This window comes from Manis javanica, chromosome 5 (genome assembly GCF_040802235.1).
Source record: "Manis javanica isolate MJ-LG chromosome 5, MJ_LKY, whole genome shotgun sequence".
Lineage (NCBI taxonomy): Eukaryota > Metazoa > Chordata > Mammalia > Pholidota > Manidae > Manis > Manis javanica.
In genome coordinates, this window is record NC_133160.1 from 109,606,466 (window position 1) to 109,622,811 (window position 16,346).

Here is a 16,346-nt window from a genome sequence, read left to right on the forward strand (position 1 = left end):
CTTTCTTTGAATAACACTATGCTGTGATCCAAGCAAAATACAAAGCAATTGTTCCAGAGTAGAGGTATCATTATTATCCAGATATTTGTACAGAAGTGCTTAGCACTTCAATTTTTTACTTCATACTGGGGGGCTCAATTCTGAATCCATATCTTTATTATTTATTTTTGTTAGTGATGGAAGAACATTTTCTGATGTCCATGGGATATTTATATCAAACACACTAATCTCAGAATCTCCTGTGAAATTTGGAAGATGTATTTATATGCATCTCAGTGTTATACTAACAATCAATTCCGTGACTCAGTGACCCAAATGGACATTACCATTTTTATAGGAGATATGTGCAATGAATACAAGTGAAAATGATACTTTTGTTTTGGTCTTTGCTGTTTTTAATTATCTTGGAAATCAAAAAAGAAATAAAACTACTTCTGTATTCACCAAAGTATTAATTATCATGCTCTTGAAGAAATATTTTAATTAAAGGACAGATATAATCATAAGAAATGCCCCATCCAGTTAATTGCCAAATATTCCATTTTGTTCATTGATGTGTGGTTCAAAAATTCTCTCATGACATAGAAGTTAGAAAATTTTTTGTAATAATTTTATCCTTTATTAATTTCAATCTTCATTCCTCAGCTCTGAGTTATTTCCTATAGGCAGTACAATATCTCTGCTTCAATACCTAAAAATTTTACTTTTGTGCACATCTAAAGTAAAAAGTTTGATCTCCAAATAATGCCATGAGGTTTAAAGGTCCAGTGGTTACTCTCTAGAGAAGTGGTTCTTAACCTTCAGTGTGCAGATGAAGCAGCTGAAGAACAAATTTAAAATGCAGCTTCTTGTTCCCATCTGGCCTATAAACCCAGGAATGATAAGACTGAGAGAGAAACCAGGCAGCTTTACTTTTAACAAATTTCAGTAGACTCTTCTGTAGTTCTACACATTGAGAATTGCACTTAAAAGAAATCAACTATTGAGGTACATTATACATACAATAAAATATACATATTTTAATTATGTAGTCCCCTGAGTTTTGAAAAATGTATAAACTGTGTATAAACCATCCCAATCAAGATGTAAAACACTTGTATTACCCTATGAAGTTATCTTGCTCTCCACTCCAGGCAACCAAAAATCTGATTTCAGTTACTATAATTGAGTTTTGCTCTTTTCTAGAATGTAACGTGAATAGAATCATAAAGTATGTACACTTTTGTCTACCTTCTTGTTCAGCATAATAATTTTGAGGCTCATCTATGATTTTATGTGTATTTGTAGTTTTCTCCCATTTTATTGCTGAGTAGTAATCCATTATACAGATATACCATAATTTATTTCTTCCTTCACCTCTTGACTGATATTTGTGTGGTTGCACTTTTAGGTTATTATGACTGAAGCAACTATGAATGTTTGCATATAAGTCTTGAAGTTTTCATTTCTATTAAATACCCAGGAGTAAACTGATAGCCTAAATCACAAGTCTATGTAAAACTTTAGTAGAAACTGGCCAGCTGTTTTCCAAAATGATTGTGTCATTTTACATTCTCACTTGTAAATTATGAAAATTTCATTTGTTCTACATCCTCTGTCAATACTTGGTGGTTAGTCTTTTTTAGAGTTGGCCATTGTAGTGTAAGTAAAGTGTCATCATAGTGTATTTTTAATTTGCATTTCCTTGATGACTAATGATTTTGAGCATCTTTTCATGTGTTGATTAATTATTTGTATATGTTCTTTTTTGAAGTGTCTATGCAAGTCTTCTGCTCAGGTTTTGATTGGATAGACAACCATCTTACTGTGTTGTAGGAGTTCTTTATTATCTTCAGTAAAGGTGTTTGTCAGATATACATATAGCAAATATTTTTGCACAATGTATGTCTATATTCATTTTCTTGATGATGTCTTCTTAATATAACAATTTTTTTATTATTAAACAATGTCCCCATATCCCTAATAATACACTTTGTCTTAAATTCTATATTTTGAGTCTGTAGATATATATGTGTCTATATAAGCTTTTGTATTACATGGTATTTCTTCTTTTTCTTTCTTTCTTTTTTCTTTTAATTTCAACAAATCTGCCTTTATATTATAAGTATCTTGTAGGTAGTATATTGTTACACTTTATACATACTCATAATCTCTGCTTTTTAAGCAAAATATTTATTTCATTTATATTTAATGTGGTTATTTATATAGTTAGAATGTTTTAGGTTTTGTTAGAGATAGGTAGCAGAAATCCCAAGAGATTAACTAAACCCTTATAACTTGTCTGGGCTCAAACTTTAAACTCTTGCAAATCTTGTCAAGACTTTAGGATTTGTTATGGTGGGTCTGGAGTAGTCCTTATCTCAGAGAGCTTGGTACTTAATCCTAAATCCTGGCTTTTCTGGCATCTTAGCTGGATGCTTGTGAGTTTTAACAAAATCTCTCCACTCTGGCTAGGCTGGGACTGAAAAATCTCCCATCATTGCTTGGCCTCAGTATCCCCATTGTATTCCCAACCCCATAGTGCCTGCTCTTTGGTAAATATTATGCAGTCTTGGGCAAGGACTGTGAGAAGTCCCACCCAGATGTCAGAATCACTCACCCCCTACCTGTGGAGCCACCTTTCCCCCAGGTGCCCTACTCTATTGAATCTAATCATTTCATTATCTCTGTATTATGATATTTCCTTCTCAGTTTGTCAGACCATGGGCTCCATAGTCCTATGCAATGGTGAAGAATTTATCCACATGCAGGGAAGAGAATGAATATGGAGTTTCCCTTTTTTCAGGGATCATAGTCTTGTCCAGACCATTGTTCATTATCTGAAAACAATTACCTTGTATATAGCATAGTTTTGTAGTTGTTTATGGTAGAAAGGCTAGGCTAATACTCGCTGTAAAACAAAGTAGAAGTCTTCTGAGAACAGTAATTTTTAACCTTTTAGGACACTTTGATATACTGAAAGATATATCCTCAGCGTTAAATATTAAATTATTTAAATCATCTATCACCTATATTTTAGATTCATGGGGAGGAGTGGGGAGAAGGACTGGAAAGAATGCTCATGTTGTTTTACTTATATCTTAAGCAATTTAAATAATATACAATTTGCTGTGTATAGTTTCCTGATATTTTCATTATGCATCATACTTCAGTTTACTGAAAAAGGACTTTATCACATTTATATGAAGTCATTTTTGTCAGATATTTATATTGCAACCTTTTTGTTTTCTTTTTTCTGGAGTTTCTTTTATGCCATTAATCATTTCATTAACATGAGTTATTGTGAGTCAACTTCTTTCAGGTAAATTTGTAGTATTTAGTTACAATGAGCTTTTATTGTGTTTTATTTTAACCAAGTCCAGGAGTTCCTTCCATTTAATTTATGAATTTATTACATTTAGATTAATCATTATAATAGTATTTTCATTTAATTTTTGCTGCCCTGTTTTATGTGTGTGAGTGTAAGAGTTTGTTTCTATAATTTATTATCTATGCTTAGTGGTTTTGGGTAATTAAGAAAAGGTACAGCTCTGTTTTTAATTCTAGTTACTTTTATAAACTTAAATAGTAATGATTAAACATTTCTTAATCTATGACCCTCAGAAATGAGGCAGTCTCTAATGAATACCCACTCTGAAATATGAATAAGTTAACACACTTACACTTTTATTCCCTCTCTCTTTCTTCTGTTCCTGAGTTTTGTTAATGTGTTCTGAGATTTTTTTCCTCCCATGAATTTTAGCAAACACATTATTATAATGTTACATGGTTGTTTCAATGATAGCCTTAGGTCCATGTTTAAAGAGATTCAGTGATTCCTTCCACTCCTTTCATACCACACCTCATGGTTGGTTAATTTACACCCCAAAGTAAATTGAAAATTTAGCTTATTATGGGCAATGTGCCAGGAACTAGGAATTCAGCAATGGGTAGAGTAGCCACTAATTATCCAAACCAACAGCTGCTCCGAGTATAGTAAGTGGAATTTCCAAATGAAGAAGGAAAAGTTGGGTCACTTTTCTTATAGTTTCAATAATGTTCATTTTTTTAAAATATTGTTTAATTTCATTCTTTACTTTTCATTGAGATCTCATTTGATAGTAGAAACCTCTATGAGCACTCCAGTCTCATTTCATTTGTTTCTAGGCATCTATACTTGACATTTTAAATTTCTATTCTGTTTAATTCTCATGGTTTCACAAGCAGCACTTCAGTTTACCTCTGAATAAAAAATTTCCTGTCTCATCTTCTTCCTTCACCCCCTCATATTTGTTTTGAACATTTGGATTTGTGCTTGTTCAATAGCGTGTGAGTTTGAAATGCCCTGGGGAAAATAATTGGACAATGCAACCTACTCAAAATTTGAAAGCTTAATTATGTTTCTAATGTTCTCTCAGTTGTCAGAAACCCACTATGTTGAATCCCAAACAGTTATCAGGAAGTTCCTGTTAAAAAGTATCCTGGGGATGAATTTTTAAAGCATTGTCTCAACTCATTCCTTACAGATTTCTTTCCTTTCACAAATCATTACCACTGCCTTTCCAAGTTTCTTGTGAGTAAAGAAACCCTGAGAAATAGACTGAAAAAGAAGAAAAGAGTATCTAAACTGTCAAATGGAGTAACAGGGAAGTTCTGAAATATAGGCAACTTTATTTCAGTTCTAGAGCAGGAGTCATATATTTCAGTGGTGGTCTATGAAATTATTTCACTAATTTATTTCTTTGTGAAAAGAAGCTTGGAGAAAGAAAAGTCTACAGCAGTTGTTCTTAAAAATTCAAGCAGTTAACAAGACAAAAAACTAAAAAAACTAATCAGCCATCCTAAATCTGGAATCCCACACACCAGATGCAACACTTTAAATCCTTTCCCCTGTAGTCTTTGGTCATCTACCTCAATATTTCTAAGTATCAATGGTTATACCACTAATTTTTATAAATCAAACTTACTGAGCTCTAATTTATTATATCACAAGGTGTGCTGTTCAATGAGCTTAGATAAATACATCTTCATGTAATCACCACCCTAATCAAGAGATGGGTGTTGTCATCACCCAGAAAGCTCCCTGTGCAGTTATCCAGACAATCCTTCCACCTACCCTGACCCAAGGCCCTGAGATAATTTTTAATAATAGATTTCCATAAATTATTTTTACTTCTTTGGCAATTTGTGTGTAGTACATTCTTTTCTGTGTTTAGCTTTCTTTTGCTCAGCAAAATTATCTTGAAATTCATGTTGTTGCATGTATCAAACCTTAGTAGTATTCCATTGTATGGACAATGTCATGATTTTTTAAATCTGTTTTCCTTTGATGGAGATTTGAGTTATGTCCTGTGTTTGGCTTTCATGACTAAATCTACTATGAATATTTGAACACATACATGTGTGGACATACATTTTCATTTATCTTTGTAGTAGAATGAGGCAGGTATACATTTAACTTGATAAGAAACTGCCAAAACGTTCTCCAAAGTTGAACAATTCAGATCACATTAATAGTGTTTGAGAATTGTAGTTCCATATTCTCACTGACACTTACTTTTGTCATTTACTTGAATTTTAATTTTAGCCATTTACTTGAATGTGTAGTCATCTTTTTATGGTTTTAATTTATATTTGCCTGAAGAATAATTGCTTTGAGCATCTATTCATGAGTTTATTGGTCATTCATGTATTTTCTTTGGTGCAGTCTTTTGACCATATTTTATTGGGGTTTTTCTTTTTTTGATTTGTAGAAGTCATATATTTAGTTTTTATGTGTATATTTTCAGACATAGTTATTGCAAATATTTTCTCCTGGAGTGTGGTTTGTCTTATTTTCTTAAATATGCTTTTTGAGGAACAGAAATTATTAATTTTTATGAAGTCTAATTTATCCATTTTAATTATTAGTGTTTTTTTTCTAAGAAATATTTGCCTACTCTATCCTATCATAAACGTTTTCTACTCTATTTTCTTTTAGAACTTTTATAGTTTTAGGTTTTTCAAATAGAACTGTAATGCACTTCAAGTTAATTTTTGTGTATAGTGTGAGTAGGGTCAATGATTTTTGTTTTGAACTGATATTCAATTGATCTAGCACCATTTGTTTAAAAAACTATACTTTATGTTAAATTACTTCGATACCTGTGTTAAAAATAAATTGACTACATATGTGTAGTTTTCTTTCTGGAGTCTCTTTTTTGAACCATTAATCAATTTTATGATTTGTATGTCTGTAGCACATGTTCATAATTATTATGGATTTATAGTAGGTCTTAGAATCAGTAGTGTAGGCCCTCCAGTGTTTTTTTAAATCTTTTTTCAAAGTTATTTTATCTATTCTAGATTTCTTATTTCACTGCTTTTTAAAAATATCTCAGTTTTAGAGATTATGTATTTACTACTTCATTCTCAAGATGAGAGTCTATATATTTTCCCCTTTCCCCAATGTAATTTTATCAAATTTTTTGGTTAAAGCTGTATTAAATTTATTGTGTAGTTATATAGATGTAATATTGTTTACAGATGATTTATATGATGTATAAGAATTTACATTTTCTTTCTTGTAGGGAAAAGTTTCTTGTAAAGTTTTCCCTGGAGTTGTTATTTGCCTTATATTTCCATGTGTTTAATATTAGATGTAGCTATCTCTAATTCTTCCTTAACACTATACCAGAAATTCAAATCTTTTAAAAAAATATTCAAATATATTATTTGTCCTCTATCACCTTCCTACTCTAATAATGTTTTCCCAAACCTGATAAACAGTTGTCATCCCAGAATTTATCTCCTTAACTCTGAGAATCCTCTTCATTTATCTCCTGTATTAGCTTAGGATTTTTCATTTCCTGTATCTTGTATTTTCCTTTTACTTAGTACAGAACACATCCTTCAGTGGTTAAGTAAGAAATGGTGCATAGTAGCTAAATTTTTTGAGGAATTGTATCTTTAAATAATGTCTATATTTGTTTCCAACTGACATTATCAGTGGATGTAAAATTATATATTAGAATTCACTTTTCCCTCAGAATATTTTAACTGTTGAGTTATTTTATTTTAGCTTCTCTTTCTGGTGAGAGGTCTGATATAGTTTTGAGTCCAGTCCTTTTAGTACACTTTCAGTTTAAACACTGGTGCTCTTCAGTTTGGGGACATTTTATAGACATTTTAACTAGTTATCTAGTTTTGTTTTCTCTTTTTGGAAACGCTGTTATTCAGGTACTGGATTACTTGGCCAGGTTTTCTAATTTTCTCATTTCTACCTTCCTATATTTTATATCTTGTTGTTTGTATTTTAATTTCTGGATGTTCACTCCTATTTATCTTATGTAAAAAAATTTTTCTTATTGTGGTAAAAAACAAACATAAAATTATCACTGTAACCATTTTTAAATATACAGTACAGTAGTGTTAACCATAGGAACAGTGCTGTGCAACATTTCTGTAGAAGTTTTTCATCTTGCAATATTGAAACTCTAGACCATTTGAGTGACTCCCTTAGTTCTCCTCCTCCAGCCCCTGACAACCACTATTATACTTTCTATTTCTAAGAGTTTGACTATTTGAGATGCCTTATGTAGTGGAATCATGCAGTATTTGTCTTTTTGTGACTGGCTTATTTCATTTAGCATATTATCCTCAAGTTTCATTCATATTGTAGAATACAACAGGATTTCCTTCCTTTCTAGGGTTAAGTAATATTCCATTGTATGTATATGCCACATTTTCTTTTTCTATTCATCCATCAATGAACATTTAGGTTGCTTCTACCTCTTGGTTATTTGAAATAATGCTGAAATGAACATGAGTGTACAAATATCTGAAATCCTATTTTCTGTTCTTTGGATATATACCTGAGAAATGTGATTGCTAGATCATACATTTATTCTGTTTTTGATTTTTTGTGAAATCGTTATACTGTTTTCCATAGCATTTGCATTTCACATTTCCATTAACAGTGTAAAAGGGTTTCAATTTCTGTGCATCTTTGCCCACACTTGTGTTTTGGTTTGGTTTTAGATTGTGGGTACCCTAATAGGTGTGAGGTGACATCTCATTGTGTCAAATTGAGGTATTTCAGTTTGATTTCATTTCCCTAATGATTAGTAATATTGAGCATCTTTTCATATTGTTGTTGGTACTCTGTACACTTTTTCAGGAGAAATGTCTATTGAAGTCCTTCACCTATTTTTAAAGTGAGTTACTTGGTTTTTGATTGTTGTAGAATTGTCGTTATTTATATATTCTGTATATTAATAGCTGATCAGAGATAGGGCTTGAAAATATTTTATTTCATTCCATAGGTTGCCTTTTTACTTTGTTGATTGTTTCCTTTGCTGTACAGAAGTTATTAAATTTATTGTAGTTTGTCTATTTTTGCTTTTTTGACTATACTTTTGATATGAGATCCAAAAAATCCAATATCATAATGATTTTGCCCCATGTTCTCTTTTAGACATTTTATAGTTTCAGATATTTCATTTAGGGGTTTATCCATTTTGTGTTAATATTTTTATATCATGTGAGGTAAGGTCTAACTTCATTCTTTTACATGGTATCCAGTTTTCCAACACCATTTGTTGAAGAGACTGTCCTTTACCCATTGTACAACCTTGGCACCCTTGCCAAAGATCATTTGGCTATATATATATATATATATGCTCCTGTCTATTCTGCTTTACTGGTCTATATGTCAGTCTTTATGTCAGTACCATACTATTTTGATTACTATAGCTTCATAATATGTATTGAAAACAGTACATACAGGGCCTTCAAGTTTGTTTTTCTTTCTCAAGATTGTTTTGGCAATTTGGAGTTCTTCAAGACATTGTTCTGTAGAGATAGGGGCTGTAGGGGTAAGTATACTTTTCAAAGGTAGACTTTCACATAACTCTATGTTTTGCTATAGCTTCTTTACCCTCAGCTGATGTGGGTGGTCCTATATCCAGGGTTCCTTTGGTTCATCAGAGAGTAAATCCCTAGTCTACTGCTGTGATGGAAATAAGGGTAAGGATGGATTATAGTTGCTTTGCTGTGTGGTGAATGGAGAGGGTCTGGGATCTCCAATGAGACTATATTGCCTTGAAGTAAAGACTCAGCAAATGCTCCTTGGTTGACTAATCTTGTCTTTTAGCATAGTGGACTTATTGCTGGGCTAAGGTGCAGACATTTATTTAAAAAGGAGTAGAAGCAAAAAGCAAGAAAATATGATACTGTTACAATGAAAGTTATTAAAATTGTTAGTTCCTTAAAAATACTAACTGCAACTCATTAGTTATTGTGAATATAGGATTTCCTCACAAAGCCTTTTTTCAAGAAACATTATGAAATTTATACCTATAATATTTAAAACTCTGCTGTCATAAGCAGAAATACTGAAATCTTAAATAGATAATCACTGAAATGAACCTGCTTAGTTTTTACATGTAGAATTCTAAATATTCCTGTCAAAGGACTTAGAAATTTAAGAAATTCTTTAGCAGAACAATTTCATTTCCCTGAATAGCTCATCGTTTTTCTTCTGGGGTTTTTCATGTAGGCTATTTAGGTGAATGTTAAAAGTGTGAATGGAAATATTTTGTACCCATTATGTTACAGATTGGCATCTTCAGAAGATAACAGATATTGCCAAGTCTATCGCTAATCAAGTTTTATAATTTACAACCTGTGCACACTGCGGGCTGAGAACCACAGCAGTTGTGCTGAGCATTTCTGGGAAGTTACCATCATCCCAGCACCAATTATTAAAAACTCTTACACACATTAAAGCTATAAAGATTAAAAATATAGCACACTTGTCATTAAATATGGATGACTTCATGTAATATGCATTATATACAAAAACAATGTTCTGCCACTTGAGCTTTTTCACTACCCTACGGAAAATCCACAAACCCAGCGTCCCACATCAAAGCTCATTTTGGCAAAGCCAAGGAATGACTTCGTCATACAAAATAAACACAGATGTTCCACACTTAGGCAACTGGCTAAGAGAGATGGTGCATAGGGGATGCACAGCTCTGTGAAAGATAATGCCTTCTTAATACCCTACAGCAGCATTTTCTGTGGAAGCTACAAACATTGCTTTAAAGGACTGATTCTTATGTTATAAAAAATTCTCTTTCCTGTCTATAGCTGTGAACACATTAATCTAGTCCTGTCTGCATGTATGCAGAAGTATATGCACATTGTCTGAGGATGCTGGTTTGCTTTTTTTGAGCTAAAGACAACTTTCACATTCATCTTAAGCAGTGCCTTTTTTGCTGTTGATTTATTGATATCTGTCTATAAGGTAAAAGATTAATAACCATATTAATAAGATGGTCTACTAGCCTCTTGCATTAACTGGTAGTTAATGCTGGATAGTTCAAATGACAGACAGCTATAGTGACTTCCCTTTGTTCCTTTCATTTTCAGCTAATTGCCGTAGAATATCTCTGCTAAACAAATATTCCTGGGACTCAAATGTATTTCCCCCAGAAACAAAAATAGAGTTGCAAAAGATTAATAAAAAAACACATGTTTGGGATATCTGATATGTAGCCTAGAATTGCATTGACATTCAGTTATGGCCTATTTAAAATACCTACTCAAAATAGAGTTTCCCTACTTTCCCCATACTGTCATGTGATTGGGAAGGATAGGATAAGGTCAAACTGGAAAGAGAAGAATAAGATTTGGGGTTATTATGATGTTGTAACTATATACTTTTTGTGAACACCTCTGTCTTGAAATAGTTTTATCTGAAATCTACCCAAATCCCATGGAGTAGGGGAGTGTTAGAAGACCAGTGCAATCTCTCTATGTTGTGCCAGCAATATTATCTTAGTTACAATGGTGAGTTGATCCTAGTAGTCTTATTCAAGTTAGTAGGAAAAATTTGTAAGAAGTATCTTAAGAAATAAGTAATCTCTTGAGAAGACCAAGATTCTTGTCTGTCATCTACTACCATCTTATATTTTAAGTATCATGCCTTAGGTGTAACAAGAAGATAATAAACTGGGTCCCATTTGCCTTTCATGTGACCCATCTGCCTTTCATGCTGCAAGTACTTGCATTCTTTCGGCAATGTCCTTCACACTTTTCTAAGGATGCATTCTTATCAACATTTTGAATATAAACCTCAAATATAAATTTATCGTTTTATGCCTTACTGCAATAATTGATATATCATAAAGTATATTCAAAAATAAAAGTCAAACACAGATGAGGCAAGGATAACATTTTAAGACAATTCTAACTTTATTTCTTGATTTAAAAGCCCTCTTTTTTTCAATTTATTTTGGGCTAAAGTCATTATAAGACAGAGCCATGTGATCAATGTGACTATGCTTTACAAATCTGGCTTAATCTTCACAATACAGCAATATAAGGATCTGGTTCTAAGTATAATTTATTTTTCTTACTTGGTCATAATAACTCCCATAGATGAAAAGATCTTTATGGAAATATAGTGAGCCAAATGGGAGGGCATTTTTGTTGTGATTAATAAATCATGATGCTTCACGTGTCGCGCAGGCTGAATTGTGGGTCTCGTTGCTGCGGCGCGGCAGCGGAGTGCTTAACTGCGGCAGTCGCAGTCATGGCAGGACAGGCATTTAGAAAGTTTCTTCCCCTCTTTGACCGAGTACTACTTGAAAGGAGTGCAGCGGAAACTGTAACCAAGGGAGGCATAATGCTTCCAGAAAAATCTCAAGGAAAAGTGTTGCAAGCGACAGTAGTAGCTATTGGATCGGGCTCCAAAGGAAAGAGTAAAGAGATTCAACCAGTTAGTGTGAAAGTTGGAGATAAAGTTCTTCTCCCAGAATATGGAGCCACCAAAGTAGTTTTAGATGACAAGGATTATTTCTTATTTAGAGATGGTGACATTCTTGGAAAGTATATAGACTGAAATCACTGTTGAAATGGCATGACATGAAGCTGCTCATTCCACTGAAGTTCTGAAATATTTCATTATGTAAATAATTTCCATGTCTTTTATAATAAACTAATAATATCCAACCTAAAAAAAATAAATAAATCATGATAGTTATTTTAAAAAACCTCAACAAAAAAAGCAAATTGGGTAAGGCCTATTTTTCTCAAAATTTGGTAGATTTTCACCTTCCCTGCTGTCAATTAGTTTTCCTTGCAAATGAATAAGAGCTTACTGCATTAATCTTAACAAATTGCTTCAATCCACTGAAAAATTTTATTTTTGAGTTTTTAGCATGCACAGATTTGAAAATTTTATATAAGTTTATTTATTTTGGGGTAAAAAATATCACTTAATACTGGGAACATTTCCAAATACCAGTTTTCAAGATGCCCTCTCCATAATCCAAGTTATTTTCTCCCTTATTATTAAAGTGTTACTTTTACCTTGAAGAGGACATATTAATATTTTCCCCAAAATATCTGTTAGGTATCATACTCCTGTCAACCACTTGTCATCATAGAAAAGTTCAGTAAATTTGGAATACTTTACTATTCATAAAAGAAAAATGGGTAACCCATATTTTAATTCCGACAACTGTTCTTACTTTACCATGACAGAATCACTCTAGATGTCTTCTGCTTATGGAATAACTATATTATGAAATACTCCAGTATTTTCTATTTCTCATCTAAACTTCTTTTCTGTAATAGTTCTGTAAAGATCATATAATGAATAAATTTCACAAATGATTAATGTAATCCTAGAATTCTGCTTTAAAATCTCTTTGGAGCCATTGCTCAGAGTTTGGACCTCCAAAGTTGGGCTTACATCAAATACTATGTTTAGAAATACATATTTTTTTGTTTGTCTTGTTTGGTTTCTTTGTTTTTATCATGGACACCTTTACTCACACTTTTTTTGTTTTTTTTCTGTTATATTTGTAAAATTAACAGCCTGATGTGTGGCCTTCAGCATTTTCATTTTTATTAAAAAATCATTACTGTTAAACTACATCTCTTATGACATAACTTTTCTTAAGTGACTCATAAAATAGTTATTTGTTTATTTCAGTACTGAAGTAGAATCTGGAAAACACCACGAGCTGAGACACTATCTTTGGGCAGGTGATTGTTAGAAAAGGTAACCTGAATAAAATTCCCTTTCCTTCTACTTTAATATTCAGCTCTTTTGTCTCTTTGGTAGTGGGAACCTACGGACAGCTGGGAGTAAGTCCTAAGGCTCTGTTCAGGTCCTGTCAGAAAGAAAAGAAATTCTGGTAATGAGCTTTCCCTCTCTTTCTATCTGTACTCCATGGGCCCCTCCAGGGACCTCAGCAGGTCTGACCAGCCTTTCAGCTTCTAAAATCCAGGGTCATTTAGTTAGAGATCTTCTGGGACATTCATGCCCTTTAGGATATTTCTGAAAATAGAAGTAAACACCATTATTCTGATAAATAAAAATAACAAACCTTCTAAGTGGTTCAGCAGTCTGAGAAAGAGTGGAGTCCAAATAATCAGGATCAGGCCCAGTGAAAGAACATCTTAGGGACACAGAGAAATATGTGAATCTTTTTAAAAAATGAAAAACAACAATAAGAGAAGTCAAGGAGATTTGAGTATAGCACACACACAGGCACTTCCTCCTCCCTCAAATTACCTGAAGCTTAGAAAAAGTCTTAAACTAAAAATTTGCTAGATGAATTAAAGGAGAAAATGGTCCCTGTTGATATTTGTATTTATTATGTTGTTATCTACAAAGAAAATAGCAATATATTTCAAGAAGTAGAAATTATGCAGGCCACTCTCTGATCATAATTCAATACCATTACAAATTAAAATTAAACAGTGAAAAAAGTCTTCCCTACATAAGGTTTAAGAAACATACTTAAGTCAAAGAACACCCCCAAAAAATTCAGCTCTAAATATAAGGAAAATATTAATATGAGAATATATGTAAAAAAATTATATTCATAGGAATATTTATACCTTCATTATTAAAAATGAATGGCCAAAAGGGAAGAAACTTAGCACATTAGAAGTAGAAAAAGCACTGCAAACATGTCAAAAGAAACTAGAAAGATGGAATTATTAAAGATAAATGCTGAAATTATTTCAATTAAAACTCAAGAAATAGTAGGAATAAATAATCTCCAAATACAGTTCTTTGAAAAAGATTATGAAAGAATTACCTCCAAAGGAAAGGTGAAAGAATAGAAGAAAAAACACTAGAATGAGGAAAGAGACATAATCGTAAGTGTAGAAATGATTTTTTAAGTGTGATTATTTTTTTATAATTTGGGTCAGTCATTAGATTATTAGTCTTTCTTCCACATAAGGTGGCTGATAAAGGGTACCAAGAGTACCAAGATACCAAGATACCAAGAGTAAAAATGGCCCATAGTGATATTCTAGAATTCTTCTCTTATTCTCTCCTAATCCTACTCCAACCAAGTTTTTGCTCCACCGCATCATTGAAACTCCTTTTATCAACATTACCATACCTCTATATTGTGAAATCTAATATTCAGTTTTCAGTCTGTATTTTTTGACCTGTTGGCAAGACTTAATACAGTGAATCATATCCTTCTCCTTGAAAAACTTCCTTTCATGAGTTCTAAGACCCCCCATCTCCCCAGCCATCCTCTTACTTCACTCACCATTCCTTCTCAGCTCCTTTAAAAAGTCCCTTCTTATCTCCCTATTCTCTTTCTGTTTAAATGTCCTTGATCCACTTGTCTTTGCTACCTCGACCAACTTCGTGGCTTTAAAAACCATCCAACTTTCCACATCCAAGCTACTAATTCACATATACATACAGAAAATATAATCCTAATCTACTTGCTGTCTTCCCCATTTCTATCCTTCCAGTTGCTCAGATACAAAATGTTGGCCCTGCCCTCAACTCCTGCCATCCTATGTCCAATTTAACAGGAAATCCTATTATACTTTCAAATTATTCCCAGAAACACTTATCTACTGCTGGAAGATAGAACAATAGAAGTTACCCAATGTGAACAACAGAAAGAAAATGGACTGAAAAAAAAAAATGAAAAAGACCTAAGGGACCTGGGTGATTAAAATGAAAGGTCTAATGTTCATGTCATCTGAGTCCTGGAAGGAATGGGAAAAGAGAGTGAGTGGTAAAAGTATATGAAGATATAATGGCTGAAAACTTACCAAATGGCTAAAACATAAATTTACACCTGAGTGAAAGCCATACAGGATAAATCCAAGAGATTCACACCAAGACATTGTAATTAAGATTTTGAAGATTTAAGAGAAAGAAAAAAATATTAAATGCAGTGAGAGGGAAATGTCACCTTACCATTAGGAGGAAAGCAATGAAAAAGACAGTATTTCTCATCAGAAACCATGGAGGCCAGAAGTAGACATTTAAATACCATATGACCCAACAATTGTACCATCAGGCATTTATCTCAGATAAATGAGTACTTATACTTACACAGATATTTGTAGCTTTATTTTTAGTAGACAAAAAGTAGATATAACTCAGATGTCATTCAATGGGTGAATGGTTAAACAAATGTGGTATATCCATGCTTTGGAATATTATTCAACAATAAAAATGAATGCAGTATTGATACATGCAACCTGGATGAATCTTCCAGAGAATTGTCCTGAGTGAAAAAAACCAATCCCAAAAGGTTACATACCATTTGATTCCATTTATGTAGCATTCTTGAGATGATAAAAATATAGAAATGGATAAAAATTGGTGGTTGCCAGGGATAAAGGAGTAGGTAGCTTGGGAAGAAGTAGTTGTGTCTGTAAAAGGGCAAAATGAGGGGTCCCTGTGATCATAGAAATATTCTGTATTTTGACAAATCAATCTCAATATCCTGGTTGTGTTATTATACTGTAGTGTTACAAAATGTAATTGGAGAAAGTATTATTTATTACAACCTTACATGAAATGTAATTATGTCAAAATAAAAAGCTTAATTATAAAAAACAAGTTCGGAAACAAGCAGAGCAAACAAACTCATGTGTTCTTTCGAAATGTATGTTTTTTTATTACAGTGTATAATAATATTGCTCAGCTGGAAAAAGAGCAGTCAGAACTCACAAATACCATAAACAATTGCTAGGGATATAATTAACCATAGTTCATTAATTGTACATAATGCAAGGCACAAGGTATTTTATTCCCCTGATCTTCTGATCAACTGATTATTCCTCAGAAAGTAGAAAAATGGTCACTGGGATAAGTAACAGAGTTTAAACCATAGATAACTCATTAATCTCAAATCTCTGTATGAAAGATTCTATGTAAGTAATTTGGAGTCTTAAGGCCTAATCAAGTGGCATTTAATGATATAGTTCTTCTCAGCTGAGACACAATTCAAAAGTAGTTTGTTGTAGGTATGAGGGGCACTGACAAAAAAAAGTCTTTTCTGCTTACAGTTGTAAATAGTTATAACTGGGGATTT

At 32.6% G+C, this 16,346-nt stretch overlaps 1 pseudogene; it reads left to right on the forward strand.

Moving 5' to 3' along the window:
- The first annotated feature begins 11,498 nt into the window (after positions 1-11,498).
- Positions 11,499-11,953, forward strand: LOC108409760 (10 kDa heat shock protein, mitochondrial pseudogene; annotated as a pseudogene).
- Positions 11,954-16,346: the final 4,393 nt, after the last annotated feature.